The sequence below is a fragment of the Bos indicus genome, chromosome 3 (assembly GCF_029378745.1).
Source record: "Bos indicus isolate NIAB-ARS_2022 breed Sahiwal x Tharparkar chromosome 3, NIAB-ARS_B.indTharparkar_mat_pri_1.0, whole genome shotgun sequence".
Lineage (NCBI taxonomy): Eukaryota > Metazoa > Chordata > Mammalia > Artiodactyla > Bovidae > Bos > Bos indicus.
Window position 1 is genome coordinate 116,921,007 of NC_091762.1, and position 16,311 is coordinate 116,937,317.

Here is a 16,311-nt window from a genome sequence, read left to right on the forward strand (position 1 = left end):
TCACTGTGGGAATTAAGTTTCCACCATATGAATTTGGGGGGACTCGGTGCATAAGGGAGAAGGACATTGGAGAAGGAAATGGCAACCCACTCTAGTATTCTTGCCTGGAGAATCCCATGGACAGAGGATTCTGGCGGGCTACAGTCCATGTGGTCACAAAGAGTTGGACGCGACCAAAGTGACTAAGCACAGTGCATAACAGATGGGTTATCAAAGTGATCCTGTGATGACCTGTCAAGACTGCCGGGTGCTTCCTCCTGAAGGTGGGAGAATAAAAAAGGATCAGGAATGAAAAGAAAGTAAGGCTTCAGACAAGCATATAAAATGGTCATAAAAACACTTTTACAGGACGTGAAGCTGATGCATGTCAAGAAGCCTGATTTAAGAAAAGCAATATAGAATTGGGAATACAGAAGTAATAACAGGGCTTTGGAAGATCCACGGAGAGACAGGCCCCGAGCCTTCATCTTTGTAAACTGTCTACCAATTCATCTGAGCTTAAATAAATGAACAAAGCAGTCACACAGTGGAATTAGGGGGGTGTCTTTGGTCACGATGGAGCTGAGGCACACTTTTCACACGGAGAGATGTTTGATTTATTATATTCATTTTAATTAAAAGGATCACAAAACAGCATGTAAAATCTGCCCCATTTTTATATTAATAAAATATTTTGTGTGTTCAGTGGCTCCGTCCTGTCCTACTCTTTGTGGCCCCGTGGACTGTAGCCCACCAGGCTCCTCTGTCCATGGGATTCTCCAGGCAGGAGTACTGGAGTGGGTTGCCATTTCCTCCTCTAGGGGATCTTCCCGACCCAGGGGTTGAACCCGTGTCTCTTGTGTCTCCTACCATGGCAGGCGGGTTCCTCACCACTGAAATTACCTGCATGCATACTCACAGGAAAGCGTGTCTGTCGTTTAACAGAACGATGGACGGCGGCTTCCTGTGAGCCGTGGGGCCTCAGGCCTGGGAATGAGGTCACTGAACGGAGCGTCACTGCCCCGCAGGACTGGGCAGCAGGGCTACCATCACAGCACGCCCAGGCCCAGTGCCCTTCGTGCAGCTGGAGCTGCCCGCTCTCAAGTCCAGATGAAACTGACGTGAAAACTCTTGAAAATTGCCTGTCAAATTAAATTTTATAAGCCTTAAATTATCTTTCTCAGACTCTTTTTTTTGAAGGAGAAAAGGAGAGAGAGTTTCATTCACCCAATGACATGCAATCAACATATATTCTGCCACTAACATATTTGAACAATTTAAAATCCTAATGTGTAAGGGACCATACAAACTCATATAATGAGACGCTCCAGGAGAACTTGGAAAAATGTGTTTCCTAAATGAGAGGAAAGAGGAGGAAAGGGGAGAGGATTGGACAGCAGGGCCTGCTGAGGGACATTGGGTTTAAGGGCACGTAGTGCATTTTGGAATCTCATGGTATTACAGGGGTATGTCTCATCCTTAACAGAATTCAGAGGCATCTAACTAAATACCCACATCATGCAGCACTGCCCCGGCACCAGACAGAAGGCTAGCTCTTCCTCACCACATAGACCGTCCTTACTCCATCTGTGAGTGGGTTCAAGGAGGCTGTAGACTTCTTATGTTATTGAGATTGTAGTAGAGTTCTTTCCAGGAGTGCTTGCAAAATAAAGTCTGTAATCTGGAAAGAACCCCCTTGCATGGTGTAACATGTGGCCTGTGAGTACCATGGGCCACCCAAGGAGGACGGTCACAGCATCCTGGGATGCCCCTGAGTGCAGAGACAATCAACAGGGAGTTTACAGCTACCTGAACAGGAAGCCCTGCTTTGCTTCCTGACACAGTATATGATCCAGTAGAATGTTTGGATGTTTCCACCTTTAAAGAAATCTAAAGACTCTGTTCTAGAGGTCTTTGACTTTGCCCTTTGCTGGGATAGAGACAAGACCAAGTCAGAGAAAAATCAGAGGCAGTTCTCCTAACAGCCCCACTTCCTCCAAAAGAGAGGAACGGTGTCTGAGAATCACAAACATAGGCTGATGCTGGCGGTTTAGTTGTTCTGTTGTGTCTGTCTCTTGCGACCCTGTAGCCCGCCAGGCTCCTCTGTCCATGGGATTTTTCAGGCGAGAATACTGGACTGCCATGCCATTTCCTTCTCCAGGAGATCTTCCCAACCCAGGAATCGAACCCCCCATTGCAGGCAGATTCTTTACCGGCTGACCATCGAGGGAAGCCCATATGAGTATGAGATCAATAATGCGGGCACATGCTCCCAGCTGGACTGCACCACGCCCCCCCACCCCCGCATACTCTCAGCGTGCTCCCAGCCTCTTCAGCAGGAGCTGCATCACCAAGTCTGTTGCCATGCACGCATCTTTGTGAACAAATTGGAGGCTGGGTTTTTCTCTCTCTTTTTTTTTCCAATTGTAATTCTGCTGCGCATGCACATGGCTTTGATTAGTGGGTACACACAGGCTCCAAACCTAATGTCATCTGTGGCTTTTGATTTTATTTTCCCTTTATGGGACTGGAAAAATCTTAGTGTACAGCCTGGAGATGGTTTGTCTTTGTTATTCTGGCGGCCCCGTGGCAGAGCTGGCAAAGGGGGGTGGAAGAGAGCCGAGTCCTCTGCCTGCTGGCTCCCAGGACAGCAGCCTGGCCCCAGGCCCAGCCTCTCTCGTGTCCCCATCTCCCCTTGGCAAAGGCCCTCATCTGCCTTCTTGACTGCTCTCTGAGCCCTCCATAGATGGACCCCCAGGGGAGAGGCTGAGGAATCAGCGTGAGCCATCCTCACACAGCCCAGGCGGGACTGGGCACAGTGTGAGCGACACTGTTCAGCTCTGATTCCTAGAGACGAGCTGCAGACACTGAACACCTGGCACAAAAGACGGTGCAGTGTGGAGGGGACAGCTCAGCTCGCTGCAGGAGACTAACGCCTCGCGGTGACGGGGGCAACCTTGCAGGGCACTCTTCTGAAAGTGCGCCCCAGGAAAAGCCTTGCTGGGTTTGAGGATGACTCCTTCCAAAGATGGGTGAGCAATCCTCACCACCAGTCCTGACCCTCTTCTCCCTGACTCAGACTAAATCATTGAACACAGTCTATTTTCTCTAAGAAGCAAGAAAATGATAACTTCAGGTGGGGGGCGAGAATTAGAATATAAGAAAAAGGCAGACAGTCATGGATTGGCCATGGAGGAGTAGGGACAAGGGACGGAAGAGTCTCTGCGAGAATGACTGAGTCCTAAGACCAAGGTGCGTGTGTGAGCGCATGATAAGTCGCTTTAGTCGTGTCCGACTTATTGCGAACCCGTGGACTGTAGCCGCCAGGCTCCTCTGTCCATGGGGATTCTTCAGGCAAGGATACTGGAGTAGGTTGCCAGGCCCTCCTTCAGGGGATCTTCCCAACCCAGGGATCGAACCCAGGTCTCCCACATTGCAGGCAGATTCTTTACCATTGAGCCACCATGGAAGCCCAAGACTAAGGTAAGGAAAGAGAATTATGCCTTCCATGCTAGGAAATGTTGACACTGCTTCTGGGCCAACTGTGAGAATTAATCGAGGAGTCCCCAAGCAATGAATCTTGCTCTGTGGGCACATAAGTTGCAGGTAGTTTGAATCACGTGCCAAGTAAAATCCGTAACGTGTCAGTAGGATCAGATCCAAATGCTGCGAAATAGGGGTTTCCCAGGTGGAACTAGTGGTAAAGAACCTGCCTGTCAATGCAGGTTAGACTTAGGGCACGTCGGTTCGATCCCTGGGTTTGGAAGATCCCCTGGAGAAGGGAATGGCAACCCACTCCAGTCTTCTTGCCTGGAGAATCCCACGGACGGAGGAGCCTGGCAGTTCACAGGGTTGCACAGAGTTGGACACGACTGAAGCTACTTAACATGCCTGAAAAATAGAGGAAATCCAGGGCTACGATCATCCACAGTCAAACAACGCAACGAGTTGCACACTGAAGCTTCTCAGTTCGTTCTTCATGAGGAAGTAGTTCCGAGTGCCTGTGCTGTGCTGAGCAGTGATACACACCCACCCAGGTTGAGGAATGGGATGAGTGCAGCCTGCCCCCCGCCATTCTCCAGACACAGACGCGGTCTTTGTCCTTTATGTTTCCAATTAACTGCTCAGATCATCGTCTTTCCCATTGCAAACTTAGTACACACTTCCCACCCCGATTTATCCAAAATTCAGTCCAAAGAGGCTTCAATCTTGCGCCCCAAGGCTCAACGGAAAAATATTGTGCTGGCCAAAAGTTTTGTTCAGGCTTTTCCACAGCATCTTCTGTCGAGCCAGTGTGTTGAGCTTATTATTCCACCTTCACAGAAGCATGATCACTGTGAGCAGATGGGACTGAACTGACAGCTGAGGCCAACCATCCGCTGCCACCACTGCGACCTTCTCTTGGGTCCAGGCTTTGCCCGAGGCTGGGCCCCAAAGCAGGGTTCATTCATTCAACAAACGTTAATGAGTGCTGGCCATGTGTCAGGCACCATTCTTGGTTCTGGGGTTACAGCACTGAATAATATAGAAATCCTAGCTTCCTCTTTCTGGGCGGTAGAGACGGTCAAAGAATAAAAAGTCATTAAATTATTTCTAACTAAATCATGAGTGGAAAATATTAAGGAGGAAAAATGGAGACATAAAATGTTGGAGGAGAGGGTTACGTTATTTTAAGAAACGGCATGGAGGATGGAGGAGCCTTGTCCTGCAAATATAGCAGAAGGAAGAGCCCTCTGGGCAGAAGGCCGTGCAAAGGCCCTGAGGCAGCAATGAGCCTGCCTTCATTGAGGAAGAGGAGCATGTTGGTGCGCTGAGGGGGACTGATCAGGGAACAGAGAGGTAATGAGAATCAGGGGTTTTCTTGTTCACACTCATGTTCTCAGCTTGGGCATGAGAGCACAGGCATTATGCCAGAGCAGCGGCTTCAGCCACCATCCCTTCCCATGGCAAACGTTAGGCTTGTGTGCCCTATGGAATTATCCCCCAACCTTCTACTTCCTTGATGGTAAGATTTTAAAATGTTCTTCAAGCCATGTGTTATTATCCTTGTTTTATAAAAGACACTTGTGAAGTTCAGCTACACAGAATAGCCTACTTAAAAAATAAGTACTAAAGGAGGGTTTTGCATCTAGATCAGTTTGTCTTTCTAATCCATCAGTCTCCTCTTACTCTGAAAAAGATCACACCCAGGTAAGGAAAGACACATGGATAAAAATCACTGTAAAAAAAGAAATTAAAATCCACTGTGCTCAGCGGGCAGAGGTCTTCACAACTCTCCCTGGAAATGGAGGCTAAGCAAGGATGGATTCCATAAAAGTGGGTTTACCAAATCTTCAGTGAAGGAGTAACAAACCAAAAAGTCCTTGAAAAGCAAAGGTAAAGATGCTCATTTTCGGCACTCCTGTTGAGAATTGTATTGATGTTCTCAGGCATTGCAAAAAAGCCAGAAAAAGAAATAAAATGTTTAAAGATCACAGAAGAAGAGGTAAATACATGCATGTAAAGCAGCCTCCTCAGAATTATTCCAGCTGAGATTGAGGAGGAGAAGGCGTTTTTCACCCACTCCCATCCCCGTTTGTTCACGACTGTCCCCAGTAGCTGGCTCCCCTGACACTTTTCAGAGATAGTTCTACACACAGGCAAGTAAACTCCCAGAGCCTCGGAGGAAGCCTCCAGAAGAAAAGCGAGGCACAGGTGCTTGAAGTGGAAACCTGTCAGGATGCAGAGAACTGTCCATAGCTGTCGGTGGGCTTAGAAGAGAGAGGACATTATTGCAGCATTTCTTATAATCAGGAATAAGTCAAAACTGCCACTTCTTATCACTAATCAATCAATATCATATTGGGTGTTCTAGTCACATTAAAAAAGTAAATGAACAGAAGATGTAAATATTAGAATAGAGTATAAACAGCTTGACAATTTATAGATATGGTTATGGGAATCCTAGAAGTGAAAATAAGAGCTAAAAATGAATTAGAATCAACAAATAGCTTCAGTAAGGTATCAATGTGAGAGTTGGACTATAAAGAAAGCTGAGCACTGAAGAATAGATGCTTTTGAACTGTGGTATTGGAGAAGACTCTTGAGAGTCCCTTGGACTGCAGGGAGTTCCAACCAGTCCATCCTAAAGGAGACCAGTCCTGAATATTCATTGGAAGGACTGATGCTGAAGCTGAAGCTCCAATACTTTGGCCACGTGATTTGAAGAACTGACTCATTTGAAAAGACTCTGATGCTGGGAAAGATTAAAGGCGGGAGGAGAAGGGGACGACAGAGGATGAGATGGTTGGATGGCATCACCGACCCAATGGAAGTGAGTTTAAGTAAACTCCAGGAGTTGGTGATGGACAGGGAGGCCAGGGATGCTGCAGTCCATGGGGTCGCAAAGAGCCGGACATGACTGAGGGACTGAACTGAAGTGAAGGTATCAATTTAAAAAACCCAATAGCTTTCCAGATTTCATCAGTGGCAATCGTAAAAATAAAAGGAGAAAGAGTCTACTCATACTCTAAGTAACATATCAAAGGCCGGGTGAATGCAGTCCAACCTGTAGTCACCCTCCTTGCTTTTCTTTCTCTTGGGTAAATAGTGTTTTCTATAAACATTTCACATCTTGCCTGTACTATGTATTCATTTTTTTAATTCATTTTTATTTTTTAATTTTATTTTATTTTTAAACTTTACAATATGGTATTAGTTTTGCCAAATATCGAAATGAATCTGCCACAGGTATACATGTGTTCCCCATCCTGAACCCTCCTCCTCCCTCCATTCTGGTTCTGCTTCCTTGAAACAGAATTATACATGAAGGCTCCAAACCTCAGCATCTCTAGCTAGACATCCCTTTGTTCTCTAGTAATAAAATTATTTACACTCATCTCATCCCATTTAGGAGAAGGCCATGGCACCCCACTCCAGTACTCTTGCCTGGAAAATCCCATGGACGGAGGAGCCTGGTAGGCTGCAGTCCATGACGTCGCTAAGAGTCGGACATGACTGAGCGACTTCACTTTTGCTCTTTACTTTCATGCGTTGGAGAAGGAAATGGCACCCCACTCCAGTGTTCCTGCCTGGAGAATCCCAGGGGTGGGGGGGTCTGGTGGGCTGCCGTCTATGGGGTCGCACAGAGTTGGACATGACTGAAGCAACTTAGCAGCAGCAGCAGCCCATTTAATGGGCTTCCCAGGTGGCTCAGGGATAAAGAATTTTCCTGCCAATGCAGGACACCTAAACGACCCCAGTTCAGTCCCTGGGTTGGAAAGATCCCTTGTAGTAGGAAATGGCACCCTACTCCAGTATTCTTGCTGGGGGAAAGAGCAAGCAAGCATTCCACTTAGGCCACAAATAACAGCTATGTCCTGCTCTGGTGCTTTTGAGGGAACTTGCCTCTATCTTTAATATCCAGGTTCAATTTCAGGGAGTGTGGAAAACTGGCTGAATCAGAAGAGCATCTCCTCAGCCACACAAATCCCTTGGGATAAAAATTAGCTCCTGTGCAGCCTGTAGACATTACCCCCTTGCACTTGGAATGCATGCCTCTATATTTCAATCTACCAATTTGAGATCTTTGAAATAATCACCCAGTGCCCTATTTTTAAAATCTGACATTTTTATTACGCATTTACAGCAGGGTCATTATATGGTGAAAATACTTTCCTTAAATATGCACTTATTCGTGGCAAAGTAAACAGAGGTGTCCCGTTATCTTGGCTAAGGAAAGGATGGCAGAGCTAAACCGTATATGCGTTTAAGTTGAGCCGTTGCAGCTAAGAAAATAGATGAAAAAATTCCAGAGTGAGTCTGCCTGTCCTTCCACTTGACAGAAAGATAGCATACGCTCTCCTGAGGGTGGAGGGGGAGTCCCCAGGCTGTTCCCCGCTCAGGCTGGTCTCGGTCTCCAGTGTGACTTGGCGATCATAAGCTCAGAATGTTCATGTGGCATGACACTGCACTGCGTGGGATGTGCATGTTCAATGTCAGATGATTCTTCAAGCAATATCCCCTTTACATCATCAACTGTTTCCTCAGATGTTCAGCCTTGGAGAAATAAGTGATTATGCTGAATGAACCCACAGGAAAAAGTGTGTTGGACTTCAGTGAGGCACAAAGATAAGGTATATTACATTTAAGGATTTTTGCAAGATAATTAGAACCCAGTCCTCAACAATATGATGCCACATGTTAGTCAAGGACTTAATACATGATTTTGGTTTCCTTAGTGAGGCCAAAAACAGAGGATTTAGACCCAGTGTTGAGGGGATGAGTCTGGATCCAGAATATCTGGAATGATAGGAGAACATGTGTGTGTGTGTCTGTGAGTGCATGCATACGTGTGTGTGTGTGTGTGTGTGTGTGTGTGTGTGTAGGAGGAGTAAGTGAAAGAGTGTTGCCTTTGGAGTAAGGGCAAGATATTGCAGAGAAATATTTGCTGATATTCTGTTCTAAAGTATGCAGGCAACTCCTTCCTCTTGTCTACTTTCAAAAGCATAAATGACATCAGAAAGCTTTGTTACTGATTGCAGCTCGATGAGATCTGTTAGTTGTTGAGGGCTGTGTTATGACAGAGTTAAAAAGCAGAAGGAACCAGGGGAGACTCAGATGTAAGTGTTTTGCAACACCAAGTTCAAATATCTAACATTTGGATGTCTTCCTTGGATGAATCAACCACTTTTCAGAATAGAAAAGAATTAATGGAAATGGAATACTTGGCAGACATAGAAAGCAGCTGCTTATCGTCATTAATTTTCAGTAACTATGTATTAAGAAACAGGATATACATCACTCTGTGGGGTTTGGGACCTTGGGAAAATATGGTATCCTAGAGACAGCACTGGCACAAAGAACGCTTCCAGGCAGGTCTACATCATCTGCACCCCTTCCTTCTGCCATGCTGCTGTCTTGACATCTCCTCTCTGAGCACCATCAGTAGGTACCACATACTCCTCAGTTGGCTGTGGTTCTGCCATCTGCCTGGGACTCATTAGGGAAAAAAAAAATCAGGGAGAGGTGATTTGAGAAGGGATCTTCTTAACTTCTTTGAGAGTATGGGGAGGGAGCATCTCACTTGAGGCATTCATTTCCCAGTAGAGAGGGAGGATTTGTAGTTGATGCTCTAATTTCTCTAGGGCTATTTTGAAGAAGGCTCACAATGTTAGAGTTGGGACCTTTTCTATTTCTGGCCTTATGATTATCAGGGTCTGCCGTGTGGTGGTGATCATTGCATGACACTCTTATAAGCAAGGCTGACCAACTCATCAGCTAGGAGTGGAACTGGGAGTGAATTTCCAGCCAGTTGGGATAGACATTACAGTCAATTAAAGTCCTATTTTCTCCCATGCAAAGTCTTCTTGGGGCTAAGCTAGATTGCTCTGTATTGTTTTAGGCTGATAGTACAAAAAATAGATACATGGGGAGGGGTTGCTAAGGGGTTACTTGCTAACCTGATCACCTAAATTCCAGACAATGAGTTTTGGAGCAGGCAGAGTCACCATGAAATAAGAGGTCAAATATATATATGAGAATATTTTTACACCTCGCAGCAGGATCTCTAAATTGTTTATTCCTCTCCTTAGGGCCTGGTGATACCCATTCTCTCTCAGTGTAATCATAAACACATGTACTGCTCATGCCTTTGAATCTTCTTCCATATGAGTGGCAGGAAATGCTCAGATCCTGTGCTTTAGATTGAGGTTTAAAGAAAGACATAAAAATACATATCAGATTCTCTGACTGTAATGCAATAAAATTCATGTAATACCCTAAGGGAAAAAAGTAAAAGAAAAGGGAAAAAAAAAAAACAGAAACCCTTGCCACATGGAAGATTTTAAAAATCTTCCCAAACAAAATTTGCTAAAAGTAAAGAAAGTTTAAAAATGAATTAAGCATTAGGCTCAATATTTAGCAAAATAAAAATCACCCTGGAGAAATTACTTCAAAGAAAGCTGATAAAATCATTGATGGTAAACATTGTCCTGAATACATTACAGAGAAAACAATTTCTTAAATGAGCAGTAAGGCATAAACCATTCAGGAAAAATAATAAATCAGACTTCATGAAAATGAAAAAACATTGTGCAACAGGAGATCCCAAAGCCAAGTGGAAAGGCAAGTCGAAAACTGGAAAAAGATATTCACAGGCAGAATTACTGACAGAGAACTGATTGGCAAAATGTGTGATGTTGTCTTTCAAATCCGTAAGGAAAAGGTAACAGACCTACAATGACCCAAAAATAACCTACGGAGCTGCGCAGGTAACTCATGAGAAAAAAAATTCCCATGGTCAGCAGGTCCATGAAAATGTTCCCAAACTCCCTGATAATTAAATGAAATGCTAATTAAGTCAGTGAGATATAATTTCACTCACCAGGTGGCAAAAATTAATAACTCTAAACAAGGTTTGGTGATGTTGGCAGATTCATGTATACTGTTGGCAGAAATATGAAAGTTTTTGTGTGCAATGCGGCTCAAGGCCAAAAATGTGCAGTCTGTGACTCAGCCAAGCGACTCTGGGCTGTCTGGAAGTCTGTTCTTGGGAAATCTTGAAAGTGTCGAAAGAAAGAAAAATACCAACCTAGGATTCTATACCCAGCAAAAGTATTCTTCCACAGTGAAGAAGAAGTAAAGACCTTCCCAGGCAAACAAAAACCAAGGGCATTAACACCCAGCAGACCTGCCCTGCAACAAACGTTTAACTTTTGTGAGAAACTTGGAACCACGTGAAGTAAGGAAGAGTGTCGGAAAAGGAAAAAATGAATGTAAAATAAAATCTTCACCTCTCTTATTCTTAACTGAAAATTGTTTGAGGCAATAATAGTAACCATGCACTGGAATTTTGTAGCTTATGGGTAAGAGAAATGAACGACAGCAGAGAGCAGCAGGAGGAAGAATCGTCACAGGTTCCTGCATGACACCTGAGCTGGGACAGAGTAATTTTTAAATGTCCATAGAATGTTTAGAAATATACACTGTAAGCCCCAAGGCAACCATTAAAACATTTTTCAAGGATAAATGATAAATTTCAAGAGGAAACAAAATGGAATCAAATACAATGCTCAAAATTACAGAAGACTTTACTCAGTAAGTTGGTGTAGATGTACTGCTCTCTATGCCTCCAAGTCGAACTAAACCCCCTGGGTGTTATATATAAATGAACACAGGAGATTCTGAAGGATGGAAAGAGGAAAGCAGACTAGGGGAGCTTGGGACCAGAGGTGGGTCATATGGCAGTGGGTTCTCTGGGTTTTCTTTATGCCTAACTTATCCAGCTGGATGTTGATGTGGCAATCCAGAAACTCTAACGAGGGTAGCCAAATAAAGCCCTCCCCCAAAGCCAAAGAAATGGAGCAGCCTAGCGAAACAGAACACTTTCTAACAATAGCCACTCTGCCCCCAGACAACCACCACACACACATGCACACAGACACAGGCACGCATACGCAGCCGTGGCTCCAAGACGCAAACGCAAAGCCTGCAGGGAAACCTGTACCTCGACTTCTCCTGGCTGTGACGGGGGTGCAGCCCACCCCATCTCCCCACCTTACTCTGTCAGAATGGAGCAGAATTTGGTCAATAGCCAAAACGTTCTGATTTCCGTTTTTAAAAAATCACCTCATAGAGAATCAGGAAGATCTCAGACTAAATAGAAATACATAACAACACCAAGATGACAAAGGTTAGGATTATCTGGCACAGATTCTAAAGCAGCCATCAGTAAAACACTCTAAGGAGCAACTACAAACGTGTGTGAAAAAAACTAAAAAGATATAAAGTCTCAGAAAAGAAATAGAAGGTATAAAGGTGACCCAATTGGAAATATTATTCCTGGACTAGATCCCACTTGGTTAGAGGGTATAGTCCTTTTTGTGTGCTGCTGGATTTGGGTTGTGAATTTTTTTTGAGAATTTTCGTATCTATGTGCATAAAATATATTGGTCTGTAGTTTTCCTGTGATGTCTGGTTTTATTTTTTATTTTTATTTTTTTTGATGTCTGGTTTTAGTAATGATGGTCTTACAGAATGAGTTGAGAAATGATTCATTATATTCTTTTTCTCTGTGTTCTTTTCTTTTTGAAGATTTTGTGAAAGATGGATGTTAATTCTTTGAATGTTTGATAGAATTGACCAGTGAAGTCATCTAGTTTTGGAATTTTCTTTATGAGAAAATTTTGAATTAATAATTCAATCCTTTTACCTGGTATAGGTCTGTTTAGATTTTCTATTTCTTCTCTATTCAGTTTCAGTAGTTCGTGTCTTTCCAAGAATTTATAATAAATTATATAATTTATATAAATATAAACATGACAGTATAAATATATATAATAAATTATATACATATAATTTCTATAAGGTCTGTGGCAATGTTCCCCATTTCAGTATTGATTTTAGTATATTTGAGTCTCCCCCCCCTTTTTTTCATGGTCAATCTAGCTGAACTGTGTATTTTTAAGATGCTCTTTATTAGATTGATAAAATCTCTTTTGTTCCTAATTTTATGAGTCTTTTCTCTAAAATTATGGATAGATGTTTAATTTTATTAAACATTTTCTCTGCTTCTATTGGAATGGTTCTTTCCTCACCTATCACAGTAAGAAGATAGATATGGTAGGATGAATATTATTGAAGAGTGCATGTGTAAATGTCCATACAAAAAGAGACTGTTGTTTCCCCTATAAATATTGTAATGGCATTTGAACTTTTCTGTGCATGTGCTGTTTTAATTTTCAAAAAAAAAGTAAATAATAAAATGCATACCATGTTTTACAGGGGAAAATGTATTGTGAATATGAATGATATCAAAATATATCCATAAATTCAAAGAAAGTTAGTAAAAAAAAAAAAAACCCATAGGAATTTGGAATGTTAGCATGACAAGGGGAACAAACATGGGAATAGAGCTCAGAAAATTCTAGGGAAGGGAAGAAGGAGGAGAATCAGACTTACTCTGTCAGATACTGAAATGCATTATAAAGTGACAGTGTAAAATATAGCGGAGGTGATGAAATTCCAGCTGAGCTACTTCAAATCCTAAAAGACGATGCTGTGAAGGTGCTGCACTCAGTATGCCAGCAAATCTGGAAAACTCAGCAGTGGATACAGGACTGGAAAAGGTCAGTTTTCATTCCAATCCCAAAGAAAGGCAATGCCAAAGAATGTTCAAACTACCGCACAATTGCACTCATCTTTCACGCTAGCAAAGTAATGCTCAAAATTTTCCAAGCCAGGCTTCAACAGTGTGTGAACTGAGAACTTCTGGATGTTCAAGCTAGATTTAGAAAAGGCAGAGGAACCAGAGATCAAGTTGCCAGCATCTGTTGGATCATAGAAAAAGCAAGAGAATTTCAGAAAAATATCTACTTCTGCTGTATTGACTACACCAAAGCTTTTGACTGTGTGGGTCACAACAAACTGTGGAAAATTCTTAAAGAGATGGGAATGCCATACCACCCTACCTGCCTCCTGAGATATCTATATGCAGGTAAAGAAGCAACAGTTAGAATTTGACATGGAACAATGGACTGGTTCCAAATTGGGAAAGGAGTACATCAAGGCTGTATATTGTCACTCTGCTTATTTAACTTCTATGCAGAGTACATCATATGAAATGCTGGGCTGGATGAAGCACAAGCTGAAATCAAGATTGTCAGGAGAAATATCAATAACCTCAGATATGCAGATGACACCACTCTTATGGCAGAAAGTGAAGAAGAACTAAAGAACCTCTTGATGAAAGTGAAACAGCAGAGTGAAAAAGCTGGCTTGAAACTCAACATTCAAAAAATGAAGATCATGGCATATTGTCCCATCATTTCATAGCAAATAGATGGGGAAACAATAGAAGCAGTGACAGACTTTATTTTCTTGGGCTCCAGAATCACTGCAGATGGTGACTGCAGCCATGAAATTAAAAGATGCTCTCTCCCAATAAGAGAAAAGGTATGACAGACCTAGACAGCATACTAAAAAGCAGAGACATTACTTTGCTGACAAAGGTGCATCTAATCAAAGCTATGGTTTTTCCAGTAGTCATATATGGATGTAAGAGTTGGATTATAAAGAAAGCTGAGCACCGAAAAATTGGTGCTTTTGAACTGTGGTGTTGGAGAAGATTCTTGAGAGTCCCTTGGACAGCAAGGAGATCCAACCAGTCAACCCTAACGGAAATCAGTCCTGAATATTCACTGGAAGGACTGATGCTGAAGCTGAAACACCAATACTTTGGCCACCTCATGCGAAGAACTGACTCATTGGAAAAGACCCTGATGCTGGGAAAGATTGAAGGCAGGAGGAGAAGGGGATGATGGAGGATGAGATGGTTGGATGGCATCATCGACTCAGTGGACATGAATTTAAGTGGAGTTGGTGATGGACAGGGAAGCCTGGCGTGCTGCAGTCAGAGGGGTCCCTAAGAGTTGGAAATGACTGAGCAACTGAACTGAGAAAATATAGAACTGACACTGGGATAGACAGGCAGATCAATGGACTAGGAGAGCCAAGAAATAGACATTAGTGTGTTAGAATGTGATTTATGATAGTAGTGTCATTTCAAAATCAGTAGGAAAATGAATTATTCAATAAACAATTTTGGTACATTTGTTAAAAAAATAATAAGGTGGATCTTTGGCCCATGCTCAATATTAAAATAAGTTCCAGATGGATAAAATATTTAAAAGCAAAATATAAAATCATGAAAGAATGGGGAGTTATTCTGAGTGAAATCATTAATGATATTGAGATCATTTGATTTGAAGACCAACAATTATAAAGGAAAATAGTTAGATTCAAGTATATAGAAATGTGTTTTTTAGTAAAAAAAAAAATCTGTAAGGAACCTCCACTTCAACGTTTCTAAACGCCAACAATGTATTAAAGAAAAATCTTTGTAGCATAGAATAGAAAATGGTTGGTTTCTTTAATGTTTCAAGAATTTCTTTCAAACCGAAAAAGATGAGCAAACCAATACAGTATAATAGATGAAGCCATGAGCAAATGCTTAAAAGAAGAAGAAACACTTGAAAAGGTTTAGCCCCCTGCCCCATCAAAAAACAGCAAGGAAAATTAGTGAAATAGGTGAAGACCAGTATCAGTTTCATAAATATTTACAGGATTGGCAAGAGACCTCAACCATTTCTGTTAAATATTTCCCCTAAGTTTCTATTGGGTTAAAGTTTTAATTTTAGGTTACTATACATCTTTTCCTTTGTGACCTCCTCTTTTGTTTTTGTGAATCAAGCATTCACTTATAATTCATATTGTTTCTTAAAGGAAAAAAATTTTACATGTAGCTCTTTAATACATTTAGTCTACTGTGACTATAAAGTATGAGCCTAATACAGTTCATTTCCAACTAGCTTATCAGGTGCCCAGGACTATATATAGTGCAATCTTTCCTTCCCAAATTGATAATGAAGCCAACTTTATCATGCCCTTCAGATGAGCCTCCGTGCGTTAGATTGTCTCCACATTTATCTACACCTGCTTTTGTCCTCCAGACCTCTCTTTTTGCAGGTAAAGAAAATGAAGACCAGGGAAGTTAGGTGCTTTGCCCCAGGTCACACAGCTGATGTAGGGTGGAGCTTGGGTGAGGGCCTTCATTCATCCCCTGACCCCCAACCCAACATTCTTCTCCTTAAGCTACACTTCCTCTCAACCAGACTTTGAGGAACCTGCCCTTTCCCGCCTGAACACCCAACTTCTGCTCAGAAAAGATCACTCATTCTGTGGGCAATGGCCAGACCTCCACCATGTCTGCAGAAAGGAAGAGCATGACTCTGTCCTAATTCCCAGGCTCTGTGCTGTGTTCCATGAGAGAAGGTCCACCTGGCTGGAGAATCTAGGCACTGCCTTCCTCCTGTAAGGATCAGTGCCCAGGCCTTAAGCAATGTGAGCACTGACCTCAGCCTGAGTGAGTTAAAATCCCAGCTCTGCCTCTTCCTACGTGAGTGACTCACCTTTGCTTCAATTCTTCATTTTGAAAATGATAATAACTTGGCTTCCCTGGTGGCTCAGATGGTCAAGAATCTGCCTGCAGCACAGGAGACTCAGGTTCGATCCCTGGGTGGAGAAGACCCCTGGAGAAGGGAATGGCTACCCACTCCAGTATTCTTGCCTGGAGACTTCCATGGACAGAGGAGTCTGATGGGCTACAGTCCATGCAGTTGCAAAGAATCCAGACATGGCTGAGCGACTAACATTTTCATACTTTCACTTCAATAACAGGAGCACCTAACTCATAGAGGTTTTGTAATAATTAACTGAGTTAATCCATGTAACATCCTTGCCATGGGCTTGTCAATGTTCACTACAGAGATTAATTTTCCTGTTTTTATTCAGCTA